General features: G+C 41.8%; 1 protein-coding gene across 10 annotated transcripts in view; it reads right to left on the bottom strand.

Moving 5' to 3' along the window:
• Positions 1-13012, bottom strand: part of slc26a5 (solute carrier family 26 member 5) — a 108117-nt gene that overhangs the window by 81849 nt on the left and 13256 nt on the right. For 2 of the 10 annotated variants that reach the window (XM_059987197.1, XM_059987196.1), the window contains exon 1: positions 2499-3359. The exons of 7 other annotated variants lie outside the window; for them this stretch is intronic. The gene's annotated coding sequence lies outside the window, so the exon portion shown is untranslated. Of the gene's footprint in view, positions 1-2498; positions 3360-3419; positions 3536-13012 lie in introns of those variants that run through there. One more of the 10 variants, XM_059987198.1, reaches the window with a different exon arrangement.

Here is a 13012-nt window from a genome sequence, read left to right as displayed (position 1 = left end):
AGTAAACCCTCGCAAGGCAGAAGGTCCTGATGGAGTACCTGTTAAGACTCTGAAAACCTGTGCCAACCAACTAGCAGGAGTATTCAAGGGCATTTTCAACCTCTCACTGCTACGGGCGGGAGTTCCCACTTGCCTCAAAAAGACAACAATTATACCAGTGCCTAAGAATAATAATGTGAGCTGCCTTAACGACTATCTGCCGGTAGCACTCACATTGACAGTGATGAAATGCTTTGAGAGGTTGGTCATGACTAGACTGAACTCTTGGCTCAGCAAGAACCTGAACCCATTGCAATTTGCTTATCACCGCAATAGGTCAACAGCAGACGCATTCTCAATGGCTCTCCACGTGGCTTTAGACCACTTGGACAACACAAACACCTATGTCAGGAAGCTGTTCATCGACTATAGCTCAGTATTTAATACCAACATTCCCACAATCCTGATTGAGAAGTTGCAGAACCTGGGCCTCTACACTTCCTTCTGCAATTGGATCCTCAACTTCCTAACCAGAAGACCACAATCTGTGTGGATTGGTGATAACATATCCTCCTCGCTATTAACACTGGCACACCTCGGGTGTGTGCTTAGCCCACTGCTCTACACATGACTGTGTGGCTAGGTATAGCTCAAATACCATCTATAAATTTGCTGATGACACAACCATTGTTGGTAGAATCTCAGGTGATGACGAGAGGGCGTACAGAAGTGAGATATGCCAACTAGTGGAGTGGTGCTGCAGCAACAACCTGGCACTCAATGTCAGTAGGGTGAAAGAGCTGATTGTGGACTTCAGGAAGGGTAAAAGGAGGGAACACATACCAATCCTCATAGAGGTATCAGAAGTGGAGATGAGTGAGCAGCTTCAAGTTCCTTGGTGTCAAGATCTCTGAGGATCTAACCTGGTCTTAACTAATTGATGTAGTTATAAAGAAGGCAAGACAGAAGCTATACTTTATTAGGAGTTTGAAAAGATTTGGCATGTCATATAATACATGCAGAAACTTCTATAGTTGTACCGTGGAGAGCATTTTGACAGGCTGCATCACTGTCTGGTACAAAGGGGCTACTGCACGGGACCCAAAGAAACTGCAGACGGCTGTAAATCTAGTCAGCTCCATCTTGGGTACCCAGGACATCTTTAAGGAGCAGTGTCTCAGAAAGGCAGCGTCCATTATCAGGGACCTCCAGCATCCAGGGCATGCCCTTTTCCCACTGTTACCATCGGGTAGGAGGTACACCAGCCTGAAAGCTCACACTCAGTGATTCAGAAACAGCTTCTTCCCCTCTGCCATCTGATTCCTAAATGGACATTGAATCTTTGGACACTACCTCACTTTCCTTTTTAAAAAATATACAGTATTTCTGTTTTTGGATTGTTTTAAAATCTATTCAATATATGTAATTGACTTACTTGTGTATTATTTTTATTATTTTTTCTATGCCAGATTATGTATTGCATAATATTGCTGCTAAATTAACAAATTTCACGTCACATGCCGGTGATAATAATCCTGATTCTGATTCCCGCAGAAAAACAGGTCAAATGGCAAAGGGTTCACAAATTTTTTCTTGCACTGTATTCTTATATGGCCCATATCACGTGCATTGATAACCAGTTTCTCCCCGAGGTCACACGCTTTCTTTTCCGTGTTAAGGAAGTGTGCTTTTACAAGGTATATACAGGACAGCAAATGAATACTTCTTTGTCTTTGATACATTTATCAAGTCGATTGAATACATATTCTATCTTGTTAAACATGAACAAACCAAGAAGTGTAAACGTAGACAAACTCAATAAATATTCAAGAATTCAATTTAATGGAAAACACATCAACAATCTAACAAACCATTTTGTGAGTCCTTCACTTCTATTCCAAATATGTGGTTAAGATACATTTACTGTTGTAATTAAAATTATTCCTAATGTTATGTTAAATATGTTGATTCCTAACAAGCTAGTTTCTCCAGCACAGCGACTCACTCAGTACAAGTAAATTGCACTTGTCATCCCCACCGATATCCCGCTACTCCCACCAAAATCCAAGGAACCTTATATTCTGCTTTTTCACCGGTATTGAGGGAGCGCGTAGCCGCTCTCCCCTGCAGTTAGGTGTAAACAAGTTTTTTTCCCCATTACTCGTTTGAGCCTGTACACAAATTCAAGATAATGAAATAGTGAACAATATTAGTGCTTAATTCCCAAAATATACAATAAAACCGGACAGAAAGCTGAAATTGGGGGGGGGGGGGGGAATTGCATCACTTTAGCTTAACTAGAGTAACCCCACTCTCCAATGTACAGATCAAGGTGTCTTTCAAACGTTAATCGGCATTTAACCACCTGGTTGCCTTTGGCTGGCACATGAGTACTAGTTATCTGACGGGGAAAAACCGGGGACCGTTATTAGATGGTTCCCTCATCTGACGGTGATGAACCCCAGAGACGCTAATGTCAGAATGTCAATGATCTGCTGCCAAACAGCAAGAGTACTCACTGAACAAACTGCTGCGGACACTTCCACTGCCAAGATCACGCACCTTTCCTCGTTGCAGCGTCTATAGATAAAACCATTTTCATAGCTCGGCTCGAGCCCGTCTTTCTTACTGCATTCCAATTGGCTAAAGTCGCCAATTGTGGACACGTGATCTCGGCCCCGCCATCATGGGGAAGGGCTCGCGAATTTCTGTTGCTATGTGCGCCTGCGCGAGTCTCGCCTCCTTTACGCCTGGTCCGGGACAAGGGAAATGGTTCAATGGCCGCGTGCAGGCTTAATGGTATCATAGGGGTTGTCAGTACCATACGTCCTAGAAACGAAACTATTTTCTTAGGAAGGCGATGATCGATAATGTAAATAGGGAGGATGTCCTTCCCATCAGAAGATAAAAGGGACACAAGTTTTGGACAGGGTACACGTGAATGTGAAGAATTTTTCTTTTAAAAACTTGTGATAGTTAGGACCGAGAGCTCACTACCGCTAATGATGGTGGAAACAAATTCAGTCAGAGCTTTGAAGGAAATAATTTTCAAGGAGTAGGAAAAGTTTACGGAAATAGTAGCAGTGAAATTGCTTTACCAGAAACCAGCGTACAGTCTTGTGCTGAATGGGCTCGGATGTATTAATTGTTCTCTAAAAGTGACCACATTAATTCAGTACTTGGAATGTTTCAGAGCTTTTTAATACTAATGGAGGAACAGAGGGAATGCCATACTTGGATCTACAGACCAATGTTCAACCTTCAATTAATATTACCAAGCAGCTAATCTGTTCATCATCACTATTTCCTCCGAATTATTCCAGGTGGATCTCAATTTGAATATATTGAGTATGTACACTTACGGATGTGGTAAACCAGTTATTAATCATTTTGCGAGCAGCACTTTGGAACATTGTAAAACGTGTAAAGACCAAACTTACTTTGAAGTGTAGTCACTTTCATCATTTAGAAAACATAAACTCCTTGACCTTTTTCGTTAAGAAAGCAACGCAGTCGTCGCCACTTCCTGATAAGATTAAGGCAGGCAAGGCGACTGGTCCTTTCTCCCCTCCCCCCTCCTCCCCTCTCCTCTCTAACTGACTTTTAAAGGGACACCATTGAGAATGTCCTGACCAGTTTCTGACAGGGAGGCAAATCTGGCTGTAGACAATAAACTGAGTGCTTACAACAGAAAATCTGCCAATCCTTACCTTTTTGAGCAGACCACCTTAAAAGAGCCAAGTATAGGGTAGGTAATAATTACTTAAGTAATTAATTGTTAATCTGTATAACTCATACAATTAGCAATTACCATTTAACATACTTATGAATTACATTAAATTATAACATATAGTAGCTTGTACCTTAACAGAATAAATTATGGTGTTAGGCATTGCTAAATCTAGACTCTTATTTTCCTTGTTATTAACACTTTGTGTCTAGATTATATGTTTGGCTCTATTGAACGAGCATCAATTTAAAGTAGAAAAGAATGACTAATGTGCTGAAGTCTTTTTGATTCAGTTCCCTGGATTGGATTAAAATTATGCATCTGTTTGAACAACTATGAGACATACGTTATACAAATCAGCCTAACAAAAAGTAAAACAAGTTTCCAATAATAAGTAATTGTAATATAATAAGAAACTGAATATATCTTATTAAAATAAATTTAAATACAATAATAAAAATTAATTACCTCACATTTTTAAAAAATTGTATTTAACTGTAGAGCACAAGGTCATGAAGGAACAGGAGGACTAGGCTGCCAGACCTCTCCAAACATAGCTACTCGATACAGGATTAAACTTTTCTTCTGAGCCAGTTTATCATAACCCCAATTATTTGAACTTTAAATTATTTTTTCTATCCTCACCTGTTTAAAAAGGGCCCATAGGATAATTGGGGACCCAAGCCATCCCAACGTCAATCTATTCCAGCTGCTACCATCCGGGAAGCGGTACCACAGCATAAAAGCCATGACCAACAGGCTCCAGGACAGCTTTTTCCACCAGGCCGTCAGGCTGAGTGTACTCTATACTACATCGACTGTTCTATTTATTATAGATTACAATAATTGCACATTACACATTTAGATGTAAAAAGTAGATGTAACATAAAGATTTTTACTACTCATGTATGTGAAGGGTGTAAGAAATAAAGTCAATTCAATTCAATTCACTATAAGTAATGACCTAGCCTCCACGACTGTTGTGTTCAATATTGAGGGATAGTGCAGAGCACACAAAGATGCCAGCTTACAGGATACTCAACAGAGCTTTATTGATAACCTTACTTGTATATTGTTTGAAATACCTTCCGTGAGGAAGTGTCTAACCAGTGACAGAGGAGTAACATAATTAATACCACTACATCCCCGCTTCTTGAAAAAAAAAGAAAAACTAGGGATGTACTTGTCCATAGAACTGTTTTGAAATTATAGTTGCTGAAATTTAGTGATTCAATTCACTTTACCCATAGCACGCAAACATAAACATTAAAAAATTGCCACCATTATAACTCTCTTTCTCGTTTTTAATGGTCTCTCTCTCTCTCTCTCTCTCTCTCTCTCTCTCTTTTTTCCTCTTTTTCACCAATTTTTTTGAAGAACAATCTCTTTTTGTGAATGTTTTCAACATAAGAACTCTTTTTAAAACAACACTAAATCTAATGGAGGTCAGGGTACCTGAACACCCTGGCAAAGTGAGAGGATTGTTTTGCCTCTTTAGTAACGCCTTAATCTATTAGGGTATGGAGTGTACCTGCGTGGTGGGACAGATAAACAGCCCAATCTGGTATACGTGCCTGGAGGTGTTTGAGTGGATGGAAGTTATTGAACAGATGCATTCACTTAAGGGAAGTGGTCCTTGTCATGAGGATCAGGCCAGTCTATTTCTTTCTCTACCTTTCATGGCCTTTGCAGGTGCACGAGCACAGACCTGTTCTTGCTGATTTTGCCTCGTGATGTTCTGGTCACAAACGATGGTGGTGCATGCCGTCAGTCTATTGATTCTTTGGTGGATTGGTCTGAAAACCAAGCAGCTTCACCACTCCTGAGTGGTGACAAAGATTTTGCTCTGTGACTGAGATCATGCATGCTCTTCGTTTTCTCACGTTGTGTTGTCTCAAGATTTCTCACTTTGCCTAAGTCTGGTAAGTGAGTTTGGAGAAGGGAAGGAAGAGCAGGCAGGCTTGTTCTCAGTCCCTGGCTCACTGACAGGTCTGATGGACTGTAGCCATTTGCAAGAGGCCTGGAGCAATAGGCCAGCAGTGCTTTGTATGGATCTTTTGCCTTCAGCAGGAGACTTGTTTGCATTGTTCTTTCTGCTTCTCCATTTGCCTGTGGGTATTGTGAACTGTTTGGTGGGTGTTTGAGCTCATTGTCCCAAGCAAAAGCTTTGAATTCTGAGCAACTGAATTGCAGTCCGTTGTCTGAGACAAGTGTTTCTGGTATTCCATGGTGAGCAAATACAGCTTTCAGGTGGTGTGTGACTGCTGCTGAGGATGTGGAGGACAGCTCGGGCACCTCAACATTCTGTGAGTAGTAATCCACAGTGAGAAGATATTTGTTTCTTTTCAGCCCGAAAATGCCTGTTACTACAAATTGCCATGGAAGGTCTGGGAGTTCTGTGGGACAGAGAGCTTCAGCATGATTTTTGTACAGTTTCTGCATGCTTCACATTGCTTTACATCATCTCCCAGCTGTGAGCTCAGACCAGGCCACCACACAGATCGCCTTGCTCGTAGGTGACTTTTTTCGATACCTTGGTGTCCGAGGTGGATTTAACTGATGATTTTGGCATGTGTAGAAGCAGAAATGATGAGTCTGAAGCCCTTTAGCAACAAGCTATTCAGAATGGTGGGTGTGTCTCTTTCAAGCCAGTACAGTGTGAATTCGTGAGCTCCTTTTGGAACAGCTTACCATCCACGCTCGCGGTATTGCATGACCTTGCTGCAGATTTGTTCCTTTTTCAACTCAGTGCAAGTTTCATCCAGTTTACTCTGTGATGCAGGTATGCTTTCATGTACCTGAGCTAAGTAGAGATTAGTATCTCCCATAAGGGTGGAGTCAGATTCCATCCACTCACTTGTATGGCAGAGTGTCTGCTGTTGTGAAAGATTTGTTGGGACATATTTAATTTAGTGCCAATCAAGTAACAACTCGAGCATTCGCAAACCCATACAAGAGCCAATGTCTCCTTTTCGATTTGGGTGTAACGCTGTCTAATAAGAGTCAGTGCTCTTGATGCATATGGCACTAGTTTCCATACACCACTGCAATACTGCATGAGCACTTCCTTTAGGCCAAAGGAAGAGGCAACTGCTGAGACCTTGATTGCTTTGTTTGGATCGAAGAACGCCAAGGTCTACTTTAAGTGATGAGAATGACTTCTCCTGTAGTGCGTGACAAGTCCAAATGTTTCTCCGAAAGAGGAGGTCTCGTAATGGCTTTGTTTTCTCCACCAAATCTGGAATGAACTTTCCCAACTGATTTACCATGCCAAGGAAACTTAAGATCTCTGATACATTTGTAGGTTGTTCCACGTTCCAAACTCCTGCCAGTTTGTCTGAATCTGATGATGCTCCCTCTGAGGACAGTTGGTGGCTTAAGAACTTCACCTCTAACTTTTGCAAATTCACATTTCTTTTTGCCCGTTTCAGTTTCTCCAAGGCAGCTTCTCTTTTGTATTGTTCCTCACTCGAGCCTCCGAAGGTGTGTATATTGTCCATGTGGCAGAATACTCCTTCCAGTCCCTCCAAAATTTGGTTCATCTTCATCTGAAAGAGTTCAGAGGCTGATGAGATGCCAGGAGGGAGTCTCTTGAAGGCATAGCGTCCATACAGTGTGATAAAGGTTGTGAACTAATGTGACTCGAGAGCTAAATGAATCTACCAGACCCCTGAGCTTGAATCTAGTTTGGTGAAGAACTTTGCTCCACCCTGCATACTCTATATGTGCTCAGAGGGCAGATTAAACTCCCACCTCATTGCATATTCAATTTTATTAAATCAACACAGATCTTCACAGTGCCATCTGGCATGGGAACAGGAACAATCCCTACACACCAGTCAGTAGGTCTATTCTTTCTAGTTATTATGTCAAGCAACTCCATTCTCTCAAGTTCAGCTTTGACTTTGTTTATCAATGGGACTGGTATATGCCTCACTGTGGTCAAAGAGTAGGGTGTCATTGCTGGCCTCCATTGGACAAGGAATTCTTTTTTCAGTAACATCCCCACCCCCCCCCCCCAGGCCTATAAACAACTCCAAGTACTCCTGCCACCGAACACTGTTCCTAGTAAATCCAACCTTTCAATGAGGTTCAACTTCTTGATGGCATGTCGTCCCACTAGTGGTGAGAAGAGATTCTGAACAACATAGACATCCTCTTTAACTGTCAGTTTTACTTTTGTAGGTAGTAGACATTCCTTTCTCACTGAGCTTGTGTTTCTCTGGCCCTGTGAGCACTTTCTTTGTTGTGTTTTGTGTAATACTTGTATTCTTTGCCAGTTTTCTGAGCAGACCTCTGGGGAAAGGATGTGACATCTGCCCCAGTATCTATTTTGAATATAACTGCCTCATTTTTCAACTGAACTGTAGTACACCAGCCTTGTTTATTTGAACCTCCAAAGAAAGCTCTCTTCTCATCAGAATCATGGTCTTCTTTGACTTCATGAAGAACTGTTCTGAGTGACGCTGGCTTTTATAATGACCAGCTCTGTTGCATTTGTGGTATTTCACTTATTTGCTGGATAGAGTTCTTTGCCGTGGAATGGAGACTCGCTGCATCTCCTGCAGTTGGACATTTTACCTGCTCTTTGTTTTGCTTGTCCGTTTTGTTTGAGCAGAACTCTACTGTCACCTCTTTCTGACTGCTCCTTGTTTGTACCCTTCTTCTTGAACAGCTTCTAACTTTAGCTCACCATCGTTTTCTTGCCTGAGTTCTGCCTGTTGTTGCCAAACATTCTTGCTCTGCCTGACCATAGTAGTAGCTTTCTCTAGTGTGAGATTTACCTGCAACTGAAGCCTCTCTGACAATCTGGGGTATAGTAGCTGAATAAAAATCCAGTCTCTAATGAGCTCGTCTCTCAGGTTTCCATATGTGCAGGTGTCTGACAGGGCTTAAAATACTGTGATGAAGTCGTATACACTTTCATCTAGCTCCTGTTTTCTTTAGTTGAACTTTGCCCTGTGATATATCACATTTTGCTTTCCTGTGAAGTATTCTTTGAATTTATCCTGTATTGTTTTGTACTCCTTTTTCTGAGCCTCTGCCAGTCCTAATCCATTCATAACGTCATCTGCTTTGTCACCCATGTAATATATCAGTGTGCTTGATGCTCTTCTGAAGCTTGAGCGAGATTGCTTGCAACTCTAAATCTCTCAAAGTCCCCTGGTTTAAAGAAATTAAATGTCTCCGGGGGGGGGGGGCTTTTTTTTAGGTAAGTAGATGTAGGTACTGCAGTTATTTGTATTATTTTTCTGTTTGTTTATTTATTATTTTATTTATTTGGACTACAAAATCTTCTTTTCTCTCCCTGAGAGTCTGACTGACTTCTCTGCTGTGTCTGTGTCTCTGTGCACTTCCCCAGGCTAGTGGCCCACAGATTATTACAATATATCCACTTCTGGGTGCTGCCTGAAGGCTAGCAACCCCGGCCAGTTCTCAGCTCATGCAGAGGATACAATTAGCAACTAGCATTGGCAGTTTTTGCTGATAAGCCTCTGGATATTTTTCATTGATATATGTAAACAAGAACAGACTTACTGTATACTCTTTCTTGTTGGGGATCTCACTTGCTCTGCAGCACCAATTGATGATCACCGTGTTATGTTCAATACTGAAGGATCGTGCAGAGCACGCCAAGACACCAGCATGCAGGATATGCAGCTGAACTTTATTAGTAACCTTGCTTGTACAATGTGTGAACTTCTCCCATGTGGGAGTGGCTAACTTAGTGACACAGGAATAAAACTATTAACTACTACTATAACTAACTTTAGGAAAAGAAGAATTACAAAGTTTCATCACTCCGTGAGAAGGGAAGTGTGTGCACTTAACTTTCAAAAGCAAGCCTATCAGGGGTGTTCCATATTATTTATTTATTTATTTTCATATCTTTATTTATTTGTTCAGGAATATAGTGCAGAACATTCTAGCCCAACAAACCATGCTGCCCTGCAACAACCCACCTATTTAACACCAAGCTACTGACCTGTATGTCTTTGGACTGTGGAGGAAACCAGAGCACCCAGATGAAACCCATAGTCATGGTGAGTCCTTACAGACGGTGCTGGAATTGAAATCCTAACTCTGATGCCCTGACCTGTAATAGTATTGTGCTATCCACTATGCTATTGTTGCAGTAGTATTCAAAAGCAACTGATGTTGCTTTTGTCAGCATTTATGACATTCAGTTTTTGAGAAATGGCAAATAGTTTTTTTTTCTTATACAATGGAGCATGGATTAGATTTTTCAATTGAAGAATAAATGGCAGTGATATTGTTTTTTGGACAAATATTGTATTATTTTCCAAGAACTGCACCTATTTGTTGATAATTTTTTCTGAACTAGTAACCTAGAAGATTGGATGAATAATTTGGGAAGCCCATGTTGGTCTCTAAAAGAGTTAATTAACTTTTTAATAGAAAGTCTATAATTATACCATGAAGTTTTTGAGGTGTTGCAACATATCAACAGTAATTTGATTTATGATCTGAATGTAGTCTGTCTTTGGGAGTGATTGATTAAGCAATTGGATTTAACATTTAAGCTGTTGCACTGAGCTGCAGCTCCTCAGAGAACCTGTTAAAGAACTGGAGCTGCAGCTCGATGACCTTTGGATCGTATGTGAAACTGGGGATGTGATAGATAGGAGCTACAGGGAGGTAATTGCCCCTAAATTGCAGGAAGCAGGTACAGTACCCAGGTGATTGTCAGGAGAGGGGTAGGAAATGGGCAACATGTGCAGTGTACCCCTGTGGCTGCCCCCCTCAATAATAAGTATGATGTTGGGAGGCTGATTTACCAGGGGAAGCAGCAGTGACCAGGTCTCTGGCATTGAGTCTGGTGCTGTGTCTCAGAAGGGAAGGGGTGAAAAGAGGGCTTTGTAGTAGTAGTGATAGGAGATTCCATAGTTGGAGGAGTAGGCATGAGATTGTGTGGACTCAACAGAGGCACCCAGATGGTACGTTGCTTATCAAATGTCAGGGTCAGGGACATCTCAGATTGGGTCCATAGCATTCTAAAAGGGGAGGGTGAACAGCCATAAGTCTTGGTCCATATTGGCACTAATGACATAGGTAGGAAAAGTCCTGAAGAGAGATTTTAGGGAGCTAGGTAGAAAGCTGAAAAGCAGGACCTCCAGGGTGGTAAACTCGAGATTGCTGCCTGTGCCAAGTGTCCATGAGAGTAAAAATAGAATGATTTGGCAGATGAACGTGTGGCTGAGGAACTGGTGTAGGGGTAAGGTTTCAGATTTCTAGATCATTGGGATCTCTTCTACCTTCATATGATGTGTGCAAAAGGGACGGGTTACACCTGAACCTAAGGGGATAGACAGGTTTGTTAGAACTGTTAGGGAGGAAACTATTTGGCAGGGGGATGGAAACTAAGTGATAGGGCTGAGGATGGGGCAGTTGATATACAAGCAGATGTAGTAAGTAGTGAGCCTATGAGGAAGGACAGGCAGATGGTAGAGGAAATTTGCAGTCAGTGGGATGAGTTGCAGTGTAATGGAGACAAAATTGAAAAGAGTGACAAGTACAGGACTGAAGGTTTTATATTTGAATGCATGGAGTGTACGGAATAAGGTAGATAATCATGTAATGCAGTTAGAGATTGGCAGGTTTGATGTCGTGGGCATCACTGAGTCGAGCCTGAAAGAAGATTATAGTTGGGAGTTTAATATTCAAAGATACACATTGTACTGAAGGGACAGGCAGTTAGGCATTGGGGGTGAGGTGACTCTGTTAGTAAAAAATGAAATCAAGTCCTTAGAAAGAGGTGACAAAGGAGTGAAAAATATAGAATTGTTGTAGGTAGAGTTAAGGAACTGCAAGGGTAAAAAAGACCTTGATGACAGTAGCCAGGATAGAATTATGATGGGAGACAGAAAATGCATGTCAAAAGAGCAATGTTAAGAAAGTCATGGGGGCTTTCAATATGCAGGTAGATTGGGAAAATCAGATTGGTGCTGATTTTAGATCCGAAGAGAGGGAATTTGTAGAATGCTGATGAGGTGGCTTTTTAGAGCAGCTTGTGGTTGAGCCCACAAGGGGATCAGCTTTTTTGGATTGGGTGTTGTGAACTGGGTTTGATTAGGGAGCTTAAGGTAGAGGAACTCTTAGGAGACATGGATCATAATATAATAGAATTCACCCTGTAATTTGGAAGGAAGAAGCTAAAGTGAAATGTATCAGTTTTACAATGTGAATTACAGAGGCATGAGAGGGGAGCTTACTAAAGTTGATTGGATGACCACTAGAAGGGACAACCACTCAGTCAAGATGGCGACAGCGAACAGAGCACCATTTTCCAGATAGCCAATCTCTCTCTTCAGTTATTTCACATTTTCTACACCATTTGCTTGTTCTTTTTGTCTTGATTGTGTTTTGGAGACTGTTGGAGCCTGTAACATGCAGCTTGGAGATCGATCGAGAGATCTGGCGCTCTGCTGTACCCGGAGAGAACTGCAGGCACAGGCTACCTCGTGCAGAAGACCAGAGATGGGGCGTGGGGACATGATCAACTCCATTTCAGAGTGTCGAGGAAGTTTGAAGCATCAAAGTGAATGAGGAGGAGGAGGCCAGCAGTCACTCTCCACAGAGGCTATAGGTCGATAGCAGTTGGCAGCCAGAAGGCCACTGGTCAGCAGCGTGGCATTGCTCTTCGTCGAAGGACTGAGTTTGAGCATCCACTATCCTTGGTTCTGACAGAAAGATGTTTTTGAAATTCTAAGATTTATGTGATTTTTGGACTGTAGTGTTTATTGTTCTCCTTCAGTTTTCTCTCTTTTCTTTCTTGTTGCCAAACAGCAGGTTGGGGTTCTGGGTGGTCAATATGTTGGACTTTGTGATTGGAGGGCTTGAGGATTTAGGGTCTGATGCTCTTGTTGGTTTTTCCTGTGTGGATGATCTGTTGGTTTTTGTGTGGGAGAAGGGATTTGGAGTTTGGTACTGTTGGGGCTGTTCTTTTTCGTGAGGGTGGGGGGGGGGTTGTAGATTTGGGATCTTTGATATTCTGGCTGCTGTCTTCTGGGTGGGTGATCTGTTGGTCTTTGTGTGAGGGAGGGTTTGGGGGTGGTTAGCGTTTGAGAGTTTTATTTCTTTTTCCTTTTTGTGTGGGTGGGGTGGTGGTTGACATCTTTCAATGACCCTCATAGTTTTTCTGTATTTCTTGGCATCTGGAGAAAGCAAATATCCGAGTTGAATTGTACCTGCATACTTTGAATGACTAGAGTTTCTGGGAACAATTTGGAAGGTGCAGGATTGATATACCCAAAGAAGAATTTTAAAGGCAGGATTAGACAG

Source organism: Hypanus sabinus, chromosome 13, assembly GCF_030144855.1.
Source record: "Hypanus sabinus isolate sHypSab1 chromosome 13, sHypSab1.hap1, whole genome shotgun sequence".
In the NCBI taxonomy this organism is placed as follows: domain Eukaryota; kingdom Metazoa; phylum Chordata; class Chondrichthyes; order Myliobatiformes; family Dasyatidae; genus Hypanus; species Hypanus sabinus.
Note: the sequence above shows the minus strand (reverse complement) of the source record. Positions and strands in the feature narration are given on the sequence as shown.